Source organism: Giraffa tippelskirchi, chromosome 1 (genome assembly GCF_054371585.1).
Source record: "Giraffa tippelskirchi isolate mGirTip1 chromosome 1, T2T-mGirTip1v1.2.pri, whole genome shotgun sequence".
NCBI lineage: Eukaryota > Metazoa > Chordata > Mammalia > Artiodactyla > Giraffidae > Giraffa > Giraffa tippelskirchi.
Window position 1 is genome coordinate 208,495,400 of NC_137275.1, and position 23,596 is coordinate 208,518,995.

General features: G+C 37.1%; 1 protein-coding gene across 5 annotated transcripts in view; it reads left to right on the plus strand.

Annotated features, from left to right (window-relative positions):
• LOC145519852 (uncharacterized) overlaps positions 1-23,596 on the plus strand; it is a 669,571-nt gene that overhangs the window by 456,989 nt on the left and 188,986 nt on the right. Inside the window, exons 5-6 of one of the 5 annotated variants that reach the window (XR_014063969.1) lie at positions 2,562-2,641; positions 14,559-14,636. The exons of 3 other annotated variants lie outside the window; for them this stretch is intronic. The gene's annotated coding sequence lies outside the window, so the exon portion shown is untranslated. The remainder of the gene's footprint in view (positions 1-2,561; positions 2,642-14,558; positions 14,637-23,596) is intronic. One more of the 5 variants, XR_014063972.1, reaches the window with a different exon arrangement.

Here is a 23,596-nt window from a genome sequence, read left to right on the forward strand (position 1 = left end):
TCACTGTTGATATATTCACAAAAGAAATGAGTACATCCGACCATCAAAACATGTACAAAATGTTCATAGCATCTTTATTCAAAGTAGTTAAAACTGGATGCCCATCAAGAAGAAAATGGTATATGAATTATCTTATATTGGTACAACAAAATGCTGCACAGAAATAAAAAGTGAACTTCTAGTATGCACAAAAGTGTAGGTAAAATCATAGATATTATGTTCAAACAATCTGGACACATAAAAGTACACATTCCATATGATTCTATTTATATTAACCTCGAAAACAAAGTTAATCAATGATTATAACAGTCAGAATTGTAGTCATCTCATAGGGGATATGGTCTAGGGACAGACAAAAAGGAGTCTAATCGAGTGCTAAAGGTATTCTAGATATTCTCTGGATAGTGATTTACAGGGGTGTACATATGTAAAAAATCATTATTATTAACATTCAAGGTTAGACTACTTTATGCATCAGTTGAAAAGGGAGAATTCTGCTTTCTATAATGTCAATTAGACAACTTAACCAATCCTCTCTTTAATAATAACTGGAAAAACTGGAAAAAATATAAAAATAACAACTACTTGAGTGTATGGATGAGCTAACAAGCCCATGAAGAATTCAGGGGCCAAGATTCAAGAGCTAAAGGAAACTAAGAGATGTGATCCCAACAACTGAGACTTCTTTTTCCCTAGTTGTATCTTACCCATTCAGACATAAGCTAACATCAGTTAATAGCTTATTAGTAACAAATAATAATAGCCTCAAAATAGCTAATATTTTGAAGACAGCTGAAAGTGTGAGATACTGAACTGAGTTTTGTCAGACTAAGCAGACAAAAACTGGAGTTCAGGATTCAGGTGTCAATAGACATAGAACTATGGACTTGGAGGCCCAAAACAGAGTGACAGAATCAAGATTTATAAATGTAATTATCAGTCAATTTCCCCAGTTGAATAACTACAGAAAGCAGCAATTTTGAAGAACCTGTTGATGTAAAACAGCAGTTTTCAAAGTAGTCAGAATGACCACGGAAGGCAGAACATGGTTGAGTGTTTTCAAGCGCACAGCAGATCCAAGAACCAGTGAGGATAAACACAAATCTTAGCTCTGTATGTACGTTAAAAATGAACAATATTTCCGTCAGCACTCATTAAGAATTTCACAAGGATTTAAAGAGAACACCAGCTTTTCTATGTATACATTCTTCCAGATGTGGTGGGTGGAAAAGTATTTCAAAGTGATCTGGTAGGTTTTTTTAGCAAATATAGGGTTCTCCTCTAACATAAACTTCTCTGGTGGCTCAGATGGTAAAGCGACTGTCTACAATGCAGGAGACCTGGGTTTGATCCCTGGGTTGGGAAAATTCCCTGGAGAAGGAAACTTCTCCAGTACTCTTGCCTAGAAAATCCCATGGACAAAGGAGCTTGGTGTCCATGGGGTCGCAAAAAGTCAGACACAACTGAGCGACTTCACTTTCACTTTTCACTTTTCTTTTTTTTATTATTAATTAATTTATTTTAGTTGGGGGCTAATTACTTTACAATATTGTAGTGGTTTTTGCCATACATTGACATGAATCAGCCATGGGTTTACATGTGTTCCCCATCCTGAACCCCCCTCCCACCTCCGACTTAGCCAGGCTTCAAACTAAATTCTTAATGGCTACAGTAGTATCTGGCTCAAGGCCAGGCTGCCTTTTTCCTCTACTCACTTTGGTAGTAACATATCCTATGTTATATTCAAACTAAGAGTTAAAAAGTGAAAGCAATAATGGAAAAAATAAAAGTTGGTCATCTAGAACTGGGCATGGGAGGAAGGCATTGCAATAGAATGCAGATGAATCACAACCACATTCTTTTCTAGCGTAAATGTACTCAAACTGTTAACTAGTTTTTTAGAATTGTTAATGCTATGTTGATTTTAAAATAGAGCCACTTAAAAGCACAAATAACAATCATGAAATAAAGCAAGGTAAATTTATTTATCTCATCATGCACTGCAGCCTTAAAGTACCTAATCAGAATCCCTTGAGAGGATGATTTTAAGGGTAAACTAGGGAGAGTGAAGCCTAAATATCACAAGAAAAAGAGACATTAAAAATTCTAAGAGCTATTTTCTGATAAATTATAGAAGATGTACTCTGTTTTATTATATTGAGACTTACAAGTTAAAAATTTCAACTCCTATGTCTCATTTTCACCTTTTCTGTATTTCCATGAGGAATATCTGGCATATTGTCTCATTAATATAGTAATGAGTCAATGTGGAAGAATGGAATTTTGCATCATCCATTACTGTTAATGGCAACATTGAGGGAGGGCATTTTCTGTGTCTAATGGTGTCAGCTTATTTACTTTGTGGAAGACATGATTTCTAGTGTTTATGTAAGAAGCAAGATTCTTTGAAAAAATTATTTTATCAAATGAATGTTAAAATTCCTTCCACAGTCAACTATTAGATTTCTCCCAATGCCCCAAGTCAGAATTAATCACTGTGTGCCCTACAGCATTTTGATCATACTTCTCTCAGGGAAATTTTTGGTCTAACTTTATTATAGTTTCTCATGGACATAACTATCTCACCCACTGGATTATAACCTACATAAAAGGAAGAATGAACCTTTTCTACCACCTGGCAGTAAGTATATGAAATAAACACTTTTGAATGAATGAAAAATAAGTTTAATAAGAATTATGTTGTATTTTACAAGTCTCTATGGGGCAAAATGCAATAGTGTATAGAATTTGTCTTACCATCCTAACATATGCACCTATGTAGAGCATGAAGGGGTTCAGTACACTATGGAATTAGGAGACGATATTGACCCTCAGCGACATGTAAAAAAATTGATGTAAAACTGGAATATTAAATATCAGATCATGAATCTTGTTTTCCCTAAGTGAATATGAATGAAACCACACAGGGAATATAGCAGAAACATTAAACATAATGATGTTGAGGAAAAAGAGCATATGAAATAAAGTCATGGGTAATTGCTTTAGACTGGGAGCTATGTAGCTTTTTTCTAACTGAAAATCAGCAAATGAGTACCCAGGGGAGAAAACTTTGGAGTCATGGGATAGTTAACTGCTAGAAGGCCTAGAACCCATGAATAAATCAATCACCAGGATTTGAACCAGTGTGATCATAATTCAGCACCGAAAGAATAAATCTGACTTTCCCTGAGAAATGGGACTAAGAGAAGGAAAGGGAGCAAAATAAGGTAATGCATATGGATGAGCCTGTAGCCTCCATTGCTTCCTAGGATGTCTCTAAATCACAAGGACCTTCAAAAACAAACAAACAAACAAACGAAATTCTATTGTTTCCTCAATACAGTACAGTATGGTGATTAGGGGGAAAAAAATCCCAAAGCATGAGTTGAGCGTTCTTAGCCTTCTTTTACAGGCACATATAGATAGAAAATCAAGGTCCGTTTGCTATGATGATCACATGGAATCCTTGTCTGTTGCATAAATGGGTATGGTATGGCCTGCAAATTTGTGTTGACATTACCACTACTTTTTAGAAGAGCAAATGATCAGTAATATCCTCATTAACCAGCCCAATTAAGAAATGATCTTTCAAGTTTGGAGGTAGAACTTTTATCAGTGCATAAGATTTGAAAACTCTCTTTTTCACACAGTTAATATTAGCTAGGTAATTCTTGCAATGCTTTCATTTCTAGAAAACATTTGCACTTGACCAATGAGATCTCTCTGAGAACATAGAAGTAAAGTTAATAATATGAACATAGGAACTTCCCTAGCGGTCCAGTGGCTAAGATGCCATACTCCCAATGCAGGGGGCCAGGGTTCAATCACTGATCAGAGAACTAGATCCACATGGCACAACTGAGACCCCACACAGCCAAAAACAAACAAGCAAAAAACAAAACAAAACAAAATAATATGAATACATAAACTCAAAAACAGTCATCCAGAGCAACTTCTAAATCATTACAGTTACGAGATGGGCATATTGGATATCAAGTCAGATGCCATTAAATCAAACATCTCAAATGGGAAAGCCTGATTTCACTTGACAAACATGTTTTCTTTGACCCACACAGTTTTAAAAACTGAACTTAGGTTTATAAAATCAGATTTTTCACCTAAATCTAAATTTTGGGCTTCTCTTGAAAAAATCAGACTGGAAACATTGGGAACATTGGGTGAAAAATCCAATTTTATAAACCTAAGTTCAATTTTTAAAACTGTGTGGGTCAAAGAAAACATGTTTGTCAAGTGAAATCAGGCTTTCCCATTTGAGATGTTTGATTTAATGGCATCTGACTTGATATCCAATATGCCCATCTCGTAACTGTAATGATTTAGAAGTTGCTCTGGATATTAGCAAAGGACTTTAGAAACAGAATGGATAGAGAACAAAGTTTTCCTTGATAACTGTTCCTTACTTATGTTTTCAATGTTCTCTTCTACCCACCTTCCATCACAATCTAATTTCGCTATCAACGTTAGCTCAATTTAGGGCAATTCTCTTTTGAGGTATACTTTGCATAGTTGTGCTTTGAATGACTGTTTTGAGTTTTGGCCACACCATGGACTTGTGGGATCTTAGTTCCCCAACCAGGGATTGAACCCAGGCCCTCGGCAGTGAAAGTACAGGTCCTAACTACTGGACTATCAGGGAAGTCTCCATTTTCTTTGACATAATAATTTGACATAATTATTTCTTTGAAATAATTCTCAAGAGTTATTTGCAGAGTAGCTGACTCTTTAAATGTGGGATCCAGTTTCCAGTTTGCAAGTTCCAGCATTCATGCACAAAGTAAACTGCATTCATTTACATTATCTGCTTGGCCCATTAGACAATGAATTTCAAATTCCTTGAACCAATCTGAACTCCTAGAGACTTTTGTGCAATTTCTATGAACAAGGAAAAATTACCAGCAATTTGATTTCCATTTAAAATTTGATTTTAATTCAGGTGCACAGTGGAGAGTTACTATGTTGACAGTGTAAAATCATTGATGAATAATAATCCTAAGTGTAATAATTACTCTTGCAATAATAAATTCTCATTTTGCATAGCTGTGGATTGAATTTTATGGCAATTAGATTCTGCTATCAATCACTGTACTAACAGTGGCACAGCTAGTTAAAATAAATCATTTCATCATTAAGTACAAATGTATCCCTTTCTCTTAAATCTGCTTCTCTGACCCCATTTCTTAAGAGAGTGAGGGAGTGGCATTATACCTATTCTGACATTCCGTGATCAGTAGCATCCCAATAATGTTATTTTCTCAAACTTCTCAGAATTAACAAAATGTTCCAAATCTCTATGTCCTCCCCAAATTAAACATCTGCATATAAATAAATAAATAAATCTTACATGCCAGAAAAATAGAGCCATACACTTGTGGAAGTTTCCCTGGTGTCGCAGCAATAAAGAAGCCCCCGACAATGTAGGAGATACCCAGGAGGTGGGAGTTCAATCCCTGGGTTAGGAAGATCCCCTAGAGTAGGAAATGGCAACCCACTCCAGTATTCTTGCCTGGAAAATTCCATGGACAGAGGATCCTGGCAGGTTACAGTCCACAGGGTTGCCTGTGGAGTCGGACATGTCTGAGCATACAGGCACATAAACACTTGTGGAATGTTGAGGAAGGTGATCCAAGGTAATGTAGAAAAGCAATTAATTGGACAGGAGGAGAGAATTGTGTAATCCTTGAGAATCTTCACTATGAGGACAGGTCCTCAAAGAACTAAGGCATTGCTCAAATGCTAAGATCTAGATTCTCTATCAATTTTACTGAATGGTTCCAAATGATCAAATTAAGACATGACACTGTATCCCAGATATCATGGTTTTGCTTCAGAACCAGAACTGCAAGAATGCAACAGAACAAACATATATGAATATTTTAAAAAGTAATGTGTTCATCACAACTTGAATACAAAAAAACTCATTCAATTTATTCTTGAAATATTTATGCTAAGATATTTACTAAATATAATTTCTTTAGGGAAATATTTTCACTTAGATCCCATAAATAGTTAGCTGGATTATTTTTTTAAGTTTTAAGTTTTATGTTTAGTGGTACTGCATTGCATTTATTTATGATCAATCTCAAATGGCTTCCCTGGTAGCTCAGATGGTAAAGAAGCTGCCTAGAATGTATGAGACCCAAGTTCAATCCCTGGGTTGGGAAGAACCCCTGGAGAAGGGAATGGCTACCCACTCCAGTATTCTTGCCTGGAAAATTCCATGGACAGAGGAGCCTGGCAGGCTACAGTCCATGGACTCACAAAGAGTCAGAGATGACTGAACAACTAATGCTTTCACTTTCATGATCAGTCTTAAAGCACACTACACAGTTGGTATGTTCCATTATTTGAAAAATTCATCCTTACCTTTTAAACTGAGTAAGCCAATCACGCAGCCTATTGCACACAAAAGTTTTCCACGGAATTTTGTCTTGTTCAAGGGAGCAGCCGCTTTCTATACGACATTATCCTTCTTGCTTGTCATGCATGATTCCACAAGGTGGAAGGCATCTGGCTCAGAAGTCACGAATCTATAGTTCAACAAAATCCAAATATAAGTGAAGTGAGAGCACCGAAAGCCAGGATGTTACCAAAACATATGATAGTGCTAAAACTGTCCAGTCAGATTCTGTTTGGAATGTGAAGCAGAAGTAGAAGCAGAGAATTATTAACCAGAAAAAATGTTGAAAAAGGATGCAGAGAAGCAATGAGACAGCAAGGACCAGGAGGGCCCGTGTGTAAAGAGTAATTTTAACAAATTTTGTACTTGTTTCTTCATTTATAGAAAAATGAATGTAATAACAATATACATACTTTATGGATCACTTTTTGATAATTGATGATACTTGTAGAGCTGAAAGCAAAGAGTCTGGCATGTTTTAAGTGCTCATAAAAGTTAAGTGCTGCTCATCTCACATTACAGTATAAAAATCATTCTGACTCTCTGACTCTACCACTAGGCTCTGAGCTTTTAGAGAGCAGGTACTGTCTTATTCGTCTTTGTATCCTCAGTTACTATTACAGCAGCTGGCACAGTGCTTAGCATGTTACAGGCACTTCAGCAAATATTAATTAGATAAATGAAGTAAACATTTTCCCCCCTTTACCCATTTTCCTCACTTTTCCCTTTACCCATTCCCATGCATCTCATCATATTTGAGGAACCTGGGAAAACTGGTGTATTCAAAATACAAACTGAAGTTCAGTTCAGCTTTTAAATCGTTTAAGAATCAACCTTTGACTGATTTTCTATACTACAATTGCATATACTTCAAGTAGCCCCAACCAGATCTCACAGTTAATACTAAAAACCTGGAGGACAGATAGGGAGTGTAGATAAGGCCTGGTCTTAACGAAATAAGAAAGAAAAATCACTACCTATCAGCTAGATTCCTAATAAAGAAAAAGCAGAACACAAAATTTCAGAATTTTAGGACTAGAAATATCTTTAGAGTTCATTTGATTCATTACTTTGACTTTATAGATGAAGAAACTAAGATCTGAATAAGAGAAATAATTTACAAGACATCACAGAACTTGAGACTGAAATATGTGACCCCTGATGGCTATAATGATCCTTCCTCTGTACCACACTGCAGAGCAGTACATTATACATGTTCTTGCTGCTAAGTCGCTTCAGTCGTGTCCGACTCTGTGCGACCCCATAGACGGCAGCCCATCAGGCTCCGCCGTCCCTGGGATTCTCCAGGCAAGAATACTGGAGTGGGTTGCCATTTCCTTCTCCAGTGCATGAAAGGGAAAAGTGAAAGTGAAGTCGCTCAGCCGTGTCCGACTTTTAGCGACCCCATGGACTGCAGCCCACCAGGCTCCTCTGTCCATGGGATTTTCCAGGCAAGAGTACTGGAGTGGGGTGCCATTGCCTTCTCCTTATACATGTTCTTAGTGTATACTAATATGGTATATTTAGACTATTATAATAGTAGGACAAAGTGTAAATTCATGGCCTTAGATTTTACTTTGTTAGAGGTAAGCAGCTGCCTAGTATATCCTTTGGGAGAAAATTATCCCAGCATTAATTATGCTGTCTTTTACCATTGTCTGTAAATGTACTAAAATATTTATTAATGAATATCACAGATGTCAACCAGAATGGAAAACTAATAGCCTATATTGCTTTAATTTGTTTGATTTACACATACTGTCAGAAACAAACTTTATGGAGGAACATATAATAATTAAGCACTTGTCAGAATGGCTAAATGTCACTATAAAATAAACTAGCAATTCAAGTTTTGGGAAATTTTTGATGTCACTAGTCCTAGGAAAGGAGAAGGCAATGGCAACCCACTCCAGTACTCTTGCCTGGAAAATCCCATGGACAGAGGAGCCTGGTAGGCTACCGTCTATGGAGTTGCACAGAGTCGGGCACGACTGAAGCGACTTAGCAGCAGCAGCAGCAGCAGCAGTCCTAGGAAGGGAAGCTTTTGAAGCACCAAATTTGCAAAATGTAGCCAGTGTGGCAGGTTAATAGAATCAACAGAATTCACATATGGAGCTAAGGCTAATGGACTAGGCAAAAATACAAGCTAGATTTTGGAAATAAGCAACTAAATTTTAGGAGCAATATGGATAAGAACGGATACTTTAGTAAAGGGTCCAAACCATAGTTAAATGATAGTTTTTGTTTCTATCCCCCTTTGTGTTCCTTTTCCTTTTTTTTTCTTTGTTTTTCACAAGAACTCTCAAGAATTATCTAACCATCTGTGGTACTTTATGCATTCTCTTTCCTTTCTCCATCTCACAACCAACCCTATTAGGGGATTATTAATTTTACGGCAGAAAATGAAGAAGAACTAAAGAGCCTCTTGATGAAAGTGAAAGAGGAGAGTAAAAAAGTTGGCTTAAAGCTCAACGTTCAGAAAACTAAGATCATGGCATCTGGTCCCATCACTTCTTGGAAAATAGATGGGGAAACAGTGGAAACAGTGTCAGACTTTATTTTTGGGGGCTCCAAAATCACTACTGATGGTGATTGCAGCCATGAAATTAAAAGACGCTTACTCCTTGGAAGGAAGGTTATGGCCAACCTAGATAGCATATTTAAAAGCAGAGACATTACTTTGCCAACAAAAGTCCGTCTAGTCAAGGCTATGGTTTTTCCAGTGGTCATGTATGGATGTTAGAGTTGGATGGTGAAGAAAGCTGAGCATCACAGAAAAAATGCTTTTGAACTGTGGTGTTGGAGAAGACTCTTAAGAGTCCCTTGGACTGCAAGGAGATCCAATTAATCCATCCTAAAAGAGATCAATCCTGGGTGTTCTTTGGAAGGACTGATGTTGAAGCTGAAACTCCAATACTTTGGCCACCTCATGCAAAGAGTTGACTCATTGGAAAAGACCCTAATGCTGGGTAGGTTTGGGGGCAGGAGGAGAAGGGACAACAGAGGATGAGATGGTTGGATGGCATCACCAACTCAATGGACATGGGTTTGGGTAGACTCCGGGAGTTGGTGATGGACAGAGAGGCCTGGCGTGCTGCAATTCATGGGGTCACAAAGAGTCGGACATGACTGAGCGACTGAACTGAACTGAATTTTATAAAAGAAAAATGTTTCTTTGTACCATTTTTAAATCATTTTATCACTTATGTCATGTTTTACCCCACTTGAAAGCTGTACTCAAAGAGAGTCAGTAGTTAATCGTCTCTAGTTCTAGGGCTACTCATGAATTTTCAGAGATATTGCTTCTTTGATGGAACATGCCAGAGATAACAATTCTAAAAATAATGATGTGATGCTGCTATGTTTCACATTATAATTAATCATTTATTTTTAAATTCATGAGGGTGCAACTTTTTATTCTCTCCTTATTATGTCACTCTGTAAAAGTAAATTATCAGGTGAATTAAAAGGGATTCTGCTTATAACCACGATGGAGTTACCAGCAGTTTTTACTCCTTCCACAAACAACTATAAAATTAGACAAAATATATGAGGCAATGGCTTCTAAACATCAGACAATAAATATGGTGGAATAGTAATCCTTGAGAAGGGAAACATACAAAGTAAACCCCAAGTTTATCCCCTGTTTCTGTATGAGGTAAGTTTTCAAACTATGACCCTGGGAGTCCAGCTCAACAAAAATCCTGTATCTTGCTGAATTTAGAGTCTGAAATAGTTGAAACTTTCAGGGCATGAAGTCATAGATGATGGAACTACAGGAGTTTGTGAGTTGCAAGAAAGACAAGAGTCTGAATGGGTAATTTCTAAACATTCATGGTCATTGGCTGGGTTGCCTACATACAGAGTTCAGCTCCAAGATGTCTATCAGAGAACTCCCTGTAGGTTCACAGTTGTGGGTCTGTGAAGAAAATGGAGACACCTGAGGTTGTGGGTTCTGAGACATATTGAAGATACAGTCTGCTGCTGCTGCTGCTAAGTCGCTTTATTCGTGTCCAACTCTGTGCGACCTCATAGACGGCAGCCCACCAGTCTCCCCTGTCCCTGGGATTCTCCAGGCAAGAACACTGGAGTGGGTTGCCATTTCCTTCTCCAATGCATGAAGGTGAAAAGTGAAAGTGAAGCCGCTCAGTCGTGTCCAACTCTTCGCGACCCCATGGACTGTAGCCTACCAGGCTCCTCCGTCCATGGGATTTTCCAGGCAAGAGTACTGGAGTGGGTTGCCATTGCCTTCTCTGGAAGATAACAGTCTAGTCATAGTGAAATAACCTCACAGAAAACATCAGGCTTCAGTGGAGACTGAAGAAAGGACATATTCTAAAAATAAGTACCATATGTTAAATGGCCATAAGACTGCGGATAAAACTGGAAAAAAAAAAAAAACTGTCATTATAAAGAATAAGCCCAAACCTGCCAGATCAAGAGCAATTTATTAGTCTGCCAGAAAAATCCAATACCTATTTAAATAAGTCAACATAGCGTAAACTCGCAGCATATTATTTATAATATCCAGTGTACAATAAAAAATTTGTAGACAAACAAGCAAAATGAGGTAACAATCAGGAAAAACCCTAGTCAACAATAACGGATCCTATTATGATTCCAGAAGTTATCATTATCAGAAAATAACTTTGCACCAGCATTAATAATATGTTCACATATTTTAAAGAAAAAAGAAAGATAAAACATGGATAGGGTGCATCACATTAGAAATGGAAACACTACAAGATAAAATGGAAATTTGAGTACAGTGCAATATCTACAAATCAACATTTATAATAGTATTGAGTATAAAATAATGTTTCTCTGCTGAGATCATGACTTTAAAAAAGCATATTTATGGCTCTATCTTCTAAACTTATATTGATATCCTAGCCATTATATTAAGAAAAATAAAAATAATTATAAAAATTACAAATAAAGAAGTAAAATTATCTTTTTAGCAGATGTCATGGTCATTTACATAGAAAATCTGAGGAATAGAAACTAAAATCCTACTAGAAGAAGTCACTTAAAAAAGATCAGAAGATACTATGTTGTTGTTAAGTCACTAAATCCTGTCTGACTCTTTGCAACCACATAGACTACAGTAGACCAAGATTTTCTGTCTTCCACTATCTCCCAGAGTTTGCTCAAATTCATGTCCATTGAGTCAGTGATGCCATCCAATAATCTCATCCTCTGCCACCCCTTTCTCCTCCTGCCCTCAGTCTTTCCCAGCATCAGGGTCTTTTCCAATGAGTTAGCTCTTTGCATCATGTGGCCAAAGTAGTGGAACTTCAGCTTCAGCATCAGTCTGTCCAATGAATATTCAGGACTGATTTCCTTTAGGATTGACTGGTTTGATCTCCTTGCTGTCCAAGGGACTCTCAAGAGTCTTCCCCAGCACCACAGTTCAAAATCATCAATTTTTAGGTACTCAGCCTTCTTTATGGTCCAACTCTCACATCTGTACATAACTACTGGAAAAACCATAGCTTGACTATATGGACCTTTATCCGCAAAGTGATGTACTCTGTCTAGGTTTGTCATAGCTCTCCTTCCAAAGAGCAAGTGTCTTTTAATTTCGTGGCTGCAGTTACAGTCTGCAGTGATCTAGAAACCTAAGAAAATAAAATCTGTCACTGCTTCTGCTTTTTCCTCTTCTTTTGGCCGTGAAGTGATGGGCCCAGATGCCATGATCTTAGTTTTTTGAATGCTGAGTTTCAAGCCAGCTTTTTTGCTCTCCTCTTTCACCCTAATCAAGACGCTGCTTAGTTCCTCTTAACATTCGGTCATTAGAGAGGAATTATCTGCATATTGGAGATTGTTGATATTTCTCCTGACAATCTTGATTCCAGCTTGGAATTCAACCTACCCAGCATTTCACATGATGTATTCTGCACAGAAGTTAGATAAGCAGGTGATAATATACAGCTTTGTTGTATTCCTTTCCCAATTTTAAACCAGTCCGTTGTTCGATGCCCAGTTCTAACTGTTGCTTCTTGACCTGCATACAGGTTTCTTAGAAGACAGATGAGTTGGTCTGGTATTCCCATCTCTTTAAGAATTTTCCAGTGTGTTGTGATTCACATAGTCAAAGGCTTTTTCTTAGTCAATGAAGCAGAAGTAGATGTTTTTCTGTAATTTCCTTGCATTCTCTGTATGATCCAATGAATATTGGCAATTTGATCTCTGGTTCCTCTCCCTTTTCTAAACCCAGTTTGTACATCTAGAATTTCTCTGTTCATATACTGCTAAAGCCTAGTTTGAAAGATTTTTAGCATAATCTTACTGTCATGTGAAATGAGCGCAATTATGCAGTAGTTTGAACATTCTTTGGAATTACCCTTCTTTGGGATTGGAATGAAAGCTGATCTTTTTCAGTTCTGTGGCCACTGCTGAGTTTTCCACATTTGCTGACATATTGAGTGCAGTATTTTTAACAGCATCACCTTTTAGGATTTTAAATAGCTCAGGTAGAATTCCATCCCTTCCCACTAGCTTTGTTTGTAGTATTGCTTCCTAAGACCCACTTGATTTCACATTCCAGGATATCCAGCTCTAGGTGAGTGATCACACCACTGTGGTTATACAGGTCATTAAGACACTTTTGTATAGTTCTTCTTTGTATTCCTATAAAGATTAGAAGTATTTTTACATTTTTAACTATTAGTAATTGAAATTTAAATAGTCAATATCCTTTATTGCAACATCTAAAAACATGAAATATATGATAATAATAACAAAACATGCACAATTCCTATTCACTGAAACTATAGAAATTCTGAGAGAGCTTTAAAAAGACATAAAGCAATGTGGAGATGCACCATGCTTAGAGAATTAAAAGACAATATTGTTAAAGTACAAATTCTTCAAAAATGAAATACCTTCCCAAACAAAATTTCAGTATATTTTTTGAAGAAACTGATAAATTAATCTTAAAATATATATAGAAGTTCAAAATGAATGCAACTTCTACCATTACTATAAGGCTGCAGATGTCTATACAGTGTGGTATTGACATTAGTATAGACAAATGTATCAATGGGTAAAAATAACAAAGTAGACTCTACATGTAGGCTCAATTGACTTCTATTACTCATATTTAAAAAAAATTATTGAAATACAATTGCTTTACAATGTTGTATTAGTTTCTATTGTGCAACATTGTTAATCAGCCATATGTATACATATATCCCCTCCCTCTTGATCCTCCCACTCTCCCATTCCACCCCTCTAGGTCATCACAGAACATGAGCTGAGCTCCCTGTGCTATACAGCAGCTTCTTACTAGCTTTTTAATATTTTTGATGTTTTCAAAAAATAATAAAAATAACCATTTAAGCAGAATTTAACAAAATTAACTTTTAGAATAAAGAAAATTTAACCTTAGAATAAGAGTATTCTTAGAAAATTTTCAATTTTCCTCCTCAACATTATTTTTCAAAAGTCAACTATTTTTAAAATCTTTAAAAGCGATAAAGAATCTTAAGCATCTAAGTACCCATTTCAAAGCTCACTTAATGGAGTTTATATAGAGATTATAAGCAGTGTGATATGGAAAAATAAAGCAGCATCAAGTGTGGCAGTATATATAAAATTGGGTAAGTCACATATCAACTAGAGATTTAGATCAAGTCAAAACACTGTGCTTGCTGATAAATTCCATCATAAGAAGTAAAAAATAACTCAGTTTGGGTCAATTTTGATGTAAAATTCCAAAGCAAGCTAAACTTTTCTAATATGGAATACCAATACGTGGAAGATAACTCCAGGAACGAGTCTCCACTAACATAGCATCTAAAATTGAATTCTACTCTACAGAAAAAAATAAAGTATCCTAGTATGATGAGGAGTCCTATTGGATATTCATCACCACCCAGTCGTTAATACAATAGTCCAACGAGGGCATGTTTTTCCTACACTAGCATACCATTTATACCTACTACCAGGTAAAGCTGGTAGGCTTATTACTTGGTGCTACAAGTAGCTTCTGGTCCAGTGCTAGAGCAGAGTACTTTTCATATAATATAGGAAACAAGATTACACTGTCTACTCCATATATAACTTTTGCTTGAGTATTGGAATGAGGCTATCCCTGTCTGCTAATTGTGCTTATTACTTCATTTAAATTTTAAAGGAAATTCTGCTCAACATGACTTCCTGGAGATGGTATATTTAGAATCAGAAACGGGTCCTCTCCAAGGGAAAACTGAAGGTAACTGGAGTCCTCTGACCAAGTACTTTGCCAATTTAGGGGCACTAAATGCAGCTGAGTTGTGGGCTAATTAAATTTTAGCACCTTATGGCTTATGAGAAAGTGCATAAAGCTCTGCACAGTGAAGCAATTAGATGAAACAGCCAAGAACAAAACCCATATCATGAGATATGGACTATTTTCGTCCAGTGTGGCTGAGTCATTTCCTGAAGGCTATCTTCATTCGACTCTGGAGCCCATACAGTGAAATTTTATTTTCATTATGTAGTCTTTAGGTATATAATTTCCACTTCTTTTTTTAATAAATTCTATTTATTTGATGAAGCTTTCTACTTTCACATGTGTTGCAAGAGAATTTTAAACTGATTTTTGAACCATTTTTATGATGGCTGCTTCAAAATTCCAAATATGAAATAGTTCCAATATCTGATTCATTGTGATGTTGGTGTCTGTTGATTGTCTCCTCTCATTCAAGTTGTGCTTTGTTTTCTGGACATTTTGGATATTATTATACTATGAGATTTTGGATACATGAGAAATAAAAATACATACATATAAAAATAACTTTTACACAAAAGCTTATCAGTTCAGTTCAGTCGCTCAGTCGTGTCTGACTCTTTGCGACCCCAGGAATTGCAGCACACCAGGCCTCTCTGTCCATCACCAACTCCCGGAGTCCACCCAAACCCATCTCCATCGAGTCAGTGATGCCATCCAACCATCTCATCCTCTGTCGTCCCCTTCTCCTCCTGCCCCCAATCCTACCCAGCATTAGAGTCTTTTCCAATGAGTCAACTCTTTGCATGAGGTGGCCAAAGTATTGGAGTTTCAGCTTCAACATCAGTCCTTCCAAAGAACACCCAGGATTGATCTCTTTTAGGATGGATTGATTGGATCTCCTTCCAGTCCAAGGGACTCTCAGGAGGCTCTTCCAACACCACAGTTCAAAAGCATCAATTCTGTGACGCTCAGCTTTCTTCACCATCCAACTCTCACATCCATACATGACCACTGGAAAAACCATAGCCTTGACTAGATGGACTTTTGTTGGCAAAGTAACGTCTCTGCTTTTAAACATGCTATCTAGGTTGGCCATAACCTTCCTTCCAAGGAGTAAGCGTCTTTTAATTTCATGGCTGCATTCACCATCAGCATTGATTTTGGAGCCCCCAAAAATAAAGTCTGACACTGTTTCCACTGTTTCCCCATCTATTTCCCATGAAGTGATGGGACCAGATGCCATGATCTTAGTTTTCTGAATGTTGAGCTTTAAGCCAACTTTTTTACTCTCCTCTTTCATTTTCATCAAGAAGCTCTTTAGTTCTTCTTCACTTTCTGCCATAAGGGTGGTGTCATCTGCATATCTGAGGTTATTGATATTTCTCCCGGCAATCTTGATTGCAGCTTGTGTTTCTTCCAGCCCAGCGTTTCTCATGATGTACTCTGCATATAAGTTAAATAAGCAGGGTGACAATATACAGCCTTGACGTACTCCTTTTCCTATCTGGAACCAGTCTGTTGTTCCATGTCCAGTTCTAACTGTTGCTTCCTGACCTGCATACAGGTTTCTCAAGAGACAGGTCAGATGGTCTGGTATTCCCATCTCTTTCAGAATTTTCCACAGTTTATTGTGATCCACACAGTCAAAGGCTTTGGCATAGTCAATAAAGCAGAAGTAGATGTTTTTCTGGAACTCTGCTGCTTTTTTGATGATCCAGCGGATGTTGTCAATTTGATCTCTGGTTCCTCTGCCTTTTCTAAAACCAGCTTGAACATCTGGAAGTTCACGGTTCATGTATTGCTGAAGCCTGTCTTGGAGAATTTTGAGCATTACTTTACAAATATGTGAGAGGAGTGTAATTGTGCGGTAGTTTGAGCACTCTTTGGGACTGGAACGAAAACTGACCTTTTCCAGTCCTGTGGCCACTGCTGAGTTTTCCAAATTTGCTGGCATATCGAGTGCAGCACTTTCACAGCATCATCTTTGAGGATTTGAAATAGCTCAACTGGAATTCCATCACCTCCACTAGCTTTGTTCATAGTGATGCTTTCTAAGGCCCACTGGACTTCACATTCCAGGATGTCTGGCTCTAGGTGAGTGATCACACCATCGTGATTATCTAGGTTATGAAGATCTTTTTTGTACAGTTCTTCTGTGTATTCTTGCCACCTCTTCTTAATATCTTCTGCTTCTTTTAGGTCCATGCCATTTCTGTCCTTTATCGAGCCTATCTTTGTATGAAATATTCCTTTGATATCTCCAATTTTCTTAAAGCGATCTCTAGTCTTTCCCAATCTGTTGTTTTCCTCTATTTCTTTGCACTGATCGCTGAGGAAGGCTTTCTTATCTCTCCTTGCTATTCTTTGGAACTCTGCATTCAGATGGGAATATCTTTCCTTTTCTCCTTTGCTTTTTGCTTCTCTTCTCTTCCCAGCTATCTGTAAGGCTTCCTCAGGCAGCCATTTTGCTTTTTTGCATTTCTTTTCCATGGGGATGGTCTTGATCCTTGTCTCCTGTATAATGTCACGAACCTCTGTCCATAATTCATCAGGCACTCTATCAGATCTAGTCCCTTAAATCTATTTGTCACTTCTACTCTATACTCATAACGGATTTGATCTCAGTCATACCTGAATGGGCTTGTGGTTTTCCCTACTTTCTTCAATTTAAGTCTGAATTTGGCAATAAGCAGTTCATGATCTGAGCCACAGTCTGCTCCTGGTCTTGTTTTTGCTGACTGTATAGAGCTTCTCCATCTTTGGCTGCAAAGAATATAATCAATCTGATTTCGGTGTTGACCATCTGGTGATGTCCACGTGTAGAGTCTTCTCTTGTGTTGTTGGAAGAGGGTGTTTGCTATGACCAGTGCGTTCTCTTGGCAAAACTCTACTAGCCTTTGCCCTGCTTCATTCTGTACTCCAAGGCCAAATTTGCCTGTTACTCCAGGTGTTTCTTGACTTCCTACTTTTGCATTCCAGTCCCCTATAATGAAAAGGACATCTTTTTTGGGTGTTAGTTCTAGAAGGTCTTGTAGGTCTTCATAGAATCATTCAACTTCAGCTTCTTTGGCGTTACTGGTCGGGGCATAGACTTGGATTACTGTGATATTGAATGGTTTGCCTTTGAAACGAACAGAGATCATTCGATTGTTTTTGAGATTGCATCGAAGTACTGCCTTTTGGACTCTTTTGTTGACCATGATGGCTACTCCATTTCTTCTAAGCGATTCTTGCCCACAGTAGTAGATATAATGGTCATCTGAGTTAAATTCACCCATTCCAGTCCATCTTAGTTCGCTGATTCCTAGAATGTCAACGTTCACTCTTGCCATCTCCTGTTTGCCCACTTCCAATTTGCCTTGATTCATGGACCTAACATTCCAGGTTCCTCGAACCCCTCGGCCACCCCCAGCCTGGCATAGCTCCCCTAGGAGCTACAAAGGCTTATAGCAACTTCATTTATACTAGTCCAAAAATGAAAATCACAAGAGGTTTCCCATCATGACAAGGAATTTCAAACATGGTATATTCATGTAGTGGAAAAATGATTAGCAATAAATAAAAATACAAGTGTGTTACAGACACATCCTGTAACATGGATGCATCACAAAAACACTACTTGGAGTGAAAAAAGGTACATAAGAGTGCCTACTGTATGTGTCATTTATATAAAGTTCAAAAACAAGATAAACTGTAGCATATGGTAGTAGGAATCAGAAACATGGCTGACTATGTGAATGAGATTTGACTAGATATGGGCACAGAGGATCTTTCTGAAGTGATGAAAATATATAAATTCTTATGGAGATTCAAACTACTTGAATATACATTTGTCAAAACTCATTAACTTGTACACTTAAGTTCTACTCATTTCATTGCTGGTAAATTTTCCCTCAATGAAAAAAGCTTCAAAAATATATAAAAATAATAAACAACTGATATATTAGGGAAACTATTTCATTAAAAATCTTGTGCAAAGAAATTACTTTGTCTTTGGAAACATTATGACAATCCCTCCTTTTCTTAGCATAGTTTCCCCCCACCCCATGGCATCAATATCAGAAAACTAATATCAAGTGATCAAAGAAAAACATGATGTTGTCTGTCTCCAACTCCCTACTACTGACCCCTTTTTGCACCCATCTCTGTATTTTCCCATATATTCTCTAAGAAATACATACTATGATATTGCTGAGGAGATTATAGACATTGCATTATGTAGGCAACAGCAGCGCAAGCTCATTTTGACGATTAAGTTAAAAATTCAGTATAATAAATGAATAATATTAGGTATCTACAAATAGGCAACTAAAGGCAACAGAGTCCCTAGGCCAAACTGCAGTCTTGGTAAAATGATTAAATAGTACTGCACAGAGAATGATATTTACATGTATAAAGGAAGACTATATCACAAAAAGACAGAAAAGAATACGGTTTTCTCACCTTACTTCTACTAAAGGGCTGTTTTATTTCGGCCTGGGTGAACAATACCAGCCAGATATATAACAAGGAGCATACAAGTTGTTGGTGTGTCTGTCAGGCCACCTCAAAAATCTTTTAGCTATTCTAGAATGATTGTCACTTTATTCTGTGGCCGAGTCTTCATCATCTAAGGTAGAGGTCAAAAGGCAGATTTCAGACCTTCCACTTATTCACACAGTAGGTTATGTTCCTAGCTATTAACCTCAAACATTAGCATTTATTGTTAATCTTATCCAATTCTGAGAAATAAATTGCCTTTCTACAGAGGGAAAATAGAACATTATGCTGAAAACATCTTGGGCAACTTTCCACAATGCAATTGCAATAGTTATGTATAGTGATAAATCCTATGTAAAGCCAGTCGATATAATAAATACAGATATTGGAGATATTATTGCTGTCATAATCACAGAATTAAGAGGTAAAAGGTATATTGAGTTATCTAAAGAAAATCATCCTTGTGTAAATAACAGCAACTGTTCAAACCTGTGTGCTGCTAAAATCTTTAAGCCATAGCTCATTGGTCTTTAGACAAACCTACTTTTTTGTTTTGATGATTATTTTTTCAGTAAGGCTGAAAATTTACATCATTTTCAAAATCAGGTACACAAATGATCAGAATTGGTAAAGCTTATATTGCAGAGCAAACCAAGAAATACTTCATTAAACTTAAAATAGGCCAAGGAAGAATAGAGATAAGGAAGCAGAACTAGACTTTCATCCTCATGCTGACTGCATAAAGACCTACATGGAAAAGGTGTAACCTGATTTTCTCAGTGAGCTCATTTTGTGTAAATTCTATGGGTATCCCAGGCTTACTCAACATGTTGCCTGTCCTTATGCAAAGAATGTTTTGTGGGCCCTGGAATTATACCAGATTTGTTATAATCTGGTAATGTGCTATTTAACATGGAAAGCTTCACTAGAAATGAGCAGTTATTTGCAGATTGATTGGGTGACCTTAATAACAGCAAATCTTTTTGATCTGAAGCCAGTACACTTTCCAGCGGTAATTCTGTTTCCTCTGTATGGAGAGCTCAGTCCTAGATCCTAAGAAATAAATTTTGAAGTAATGATAGAACTGTTTATTATTGGAGTTTTGGCACCTTCAATGCTGTCACTCTACTACATAATCATCAGAGAGGGCCACACAAGCTTGAATGGTGGGAAGGCAGATTGGTTTTAAAGTAGAAAAGTGTTCATTATGCATAGTTGGTTAGAAGGAAAAATAATTTTTTTCCTTTATCATATCCCAATCCTGCCACAAAAGCATTATTTTTTAATACTAATATGCTTGCTATTTTTTGTATAACATTGCTAATGACAAAGCTATAAACTTTATATATATATATATATATATATATATATATATATATATATATGCGTGTGTATACACACACACACACACACACATAAACGTTCCCTTCTCCAGGGGGTCTTCCCAACCCAGGGATTGAACCCGAGTATTCTGCATTGCAGGAAGATTGTTTACCATCTGAGTCACTAGAGAAGCCAATAAATACATATATAGAGAGATAGGTAAACACTTAGATAAGCAAAACAAAAAACAAAAAATCAAAAAAGAAAAATTGAATAAGTAATTAAGTGCAGTTTGTATTTGGAAGGTCTTTCTTGAGCATCACATATAAGAGTGATATCCCTAATTTTACTAGTAGTAGTGTTTCAGAAAAGAATGTGTTTGTGGCCATCCCTAGTAAGTACGCTGACACTGACACGGCCAACGTTAGTCTGTCTATGTTGGACCTGTACTCCAGTAAGACCTACGAAATGAATAAGGTCAGTGTAATGATGTCTTCTAGACACTGCATCATATCATCTTGATTTCTTAGGGAACTTTCATTATCTGTTTTTCTCAAGTACTTTATTATCTGCCATTTACAGTAGAGAAGAAGGTTGAATTTTCACTATGATGCCATACTCAAAAGATTTGTCTCACATAAACACTCATTAAATATTTGTGAAGAGAAAGCATTGACAATGTTCAGTAAGTTCTGGAGAAGAATGGTGTGTGGATGAGTGAGGAGAAATCCCGATAGAATATCTGTTTCTATGCTCCCTAACCTTTAACCACTCATAATTGCCTCAATATTGCTCATTTATATTATTATAGGTAACATAACTTGCCCCTCTTCCTCACTAATTACAAGTTACAAAATCTTTGGATGTCTTTAAAGATTTCCCAGTCTAGGGGGACTGCATTGGTGGAGGACATCACTGTCTGTTAAACCTGGATTTCATGAGAAATCTAGTGAAATGGTGTTATTTTAGAGTAAGTTCTTCTTCCCAAACTCTCTCCATAATCTGTCATGTAAAAGTCTGATTTTTGTGGAAAAGCAGAACAGAGAATAACTACTTGAACCATAGTAAATTCTATAAGTTAATGCCATCCTGTGGGATAACTGAGGACAACTAGCTGATCTTCCCTAACAACAACCTTTGTTTATAATAATAATGTTTGCTCAGTTTAGTTCAGTTCAGTCATTTAGTCATGTCTGACTTTTTGTGACCCCATGAACTGCAGCATGCCAGGCTTCCCTGTCCGTCACCAACTGCCAGAGCTTGTTCAAACTCATGTGCATCAGTTGGTGATGCCATCCAACCATCTCACCCTCTGTCAATCATTATTCCTCCTGCCTTCAATCTTTCCCAGCATCAGGGTTTTTTCCAATGAGTCAGTTCTTTGCATCAGATGGCCAAAGTATTGGAGCTTCAGCATCAGTCCTTCCAATGAATATTCAGAACTGATTTCCTTTAGGATCGACTGGTTGGACCTCCTTGCAGTCCAAGGGACTCTCAAGAGTCTTCTCCAATACCACATTTCAAAAGCATCAGTTCTTTGGCATTCAGCTTTCTTTATGGTCCAATTCTCACATCCATAGGTGACTACTGGAAAAACCACAGCTTTGACTAGATGGACCTTTATTGACAAAGTAATGTCTCTGCTTTTTTAATATGCTGTCTAGGTTGGTAATAACTTTCCTTCCAAGGAGCAAGCGTCTTTAATTTCATGGCTCAGTCACTATCTGCAGTGATTTTAGTGCCCAAGAAAATAAACTTTGTGACTGTTTCCATTGTTTCCCCATCTATTTGCCATGAAGTGATGGGACTGGTTGTCATGTTATTTTCTTGAATGTTGAGTTTTAAGCCAGATTTTTAACTCTCCTCTTTCACTTCCATCAAGAGGCTCTTCAGTTCTTCGTTTCCTGCCATTAGGATGGTGTCATCTGCATATACGAGGTTATTGATATTTCTCCCAGAAATCTTGATTCCAGGTTATGCTTCATCCAGCCCGGCATTTCACATGATGTACTTGGCATATAAGTTAAATAAGCAGGGTGACAATATACAGCGTTGACATACTCCTTTCCAAATTTGGAACCAGTCCATTGTTCCATGTCCAGTTCTAACTGTTGCTTCTTGACCTGCATACAGATTTCTCAGCAGGCAGGTAAGGTGGTCTGGTATTCCCATCTCTTGAAGAATTTTGACAGTTTGTTGTGATCGACACAGTCAAAGGCTTTAGTGTAGTTGCTGATGCAGAAGTAGTTGTTTTTTTGGAATTCTCTTGCTTTTTTGATGATCCAATGGATGTTGACAATTTAATCTGTGGTCCCTCTGCCTTTTCTAAATCCAGCTTGAACATCTGGAAGTTCTCAGTTCAAGTAATGGCATGCTGCAGTTCATGGGGTCAGCCTGGCTTGGAGAATTTTGAGCATTACTTTGCTAGTGTGCGAGGTGACTGCAACTGTGTGGGAGTTTGAACATTCTTTGGCATTGCCTTTCTTTGGGATTGGAATGAATTAATGGTTGTAGCACTGTATTAAAACTCACTTCAGAAAATCAATTGTACACACATATATATTATATATGAATTATATTGTATATTGCATACACATACCTATATACATATAAAATGTATACATTTTTATTTTAAGTGATCTTTGATTGCAACTTTTAATAGTTTCATAATGGCTTTTGAGGAAAGTTAAAGTTTTACCAAATTAAACATACATACCAATACTGAGAAACGCCAATTTCGAAGAATGGAGTCTTAGAATCAAAGTGGTTTCTTGTTGTTGCAGCATAGAACATGATGGGAATATAGGTTGAATGGCCATCTCAAACAGAAGCTTATAGGACCTGAAATTATTAAATTCTTTAAACATAGTAAATCTTCATGACCAAATAGAAACAGCATACCACCAAGTATCCACCAACAGATGAATGGGCAAAATATATGATGAAATATTACTCAGCCATACTTTTGCCATTTGCAGCAATGTGGATAGACCTAAAGTGGATGGACTTTATGCTTACTGAAGTAAGTCAGAGACATCTGTTTTATGCATCACTTCTCTGTGGAATCTAAAAAATGAAAACAAATGTGTATAGCACAACTGAAACAAATGTACAGATATAGAAAACAAACTAGTGGTGAACAGTAGAGAAAGGGTAGA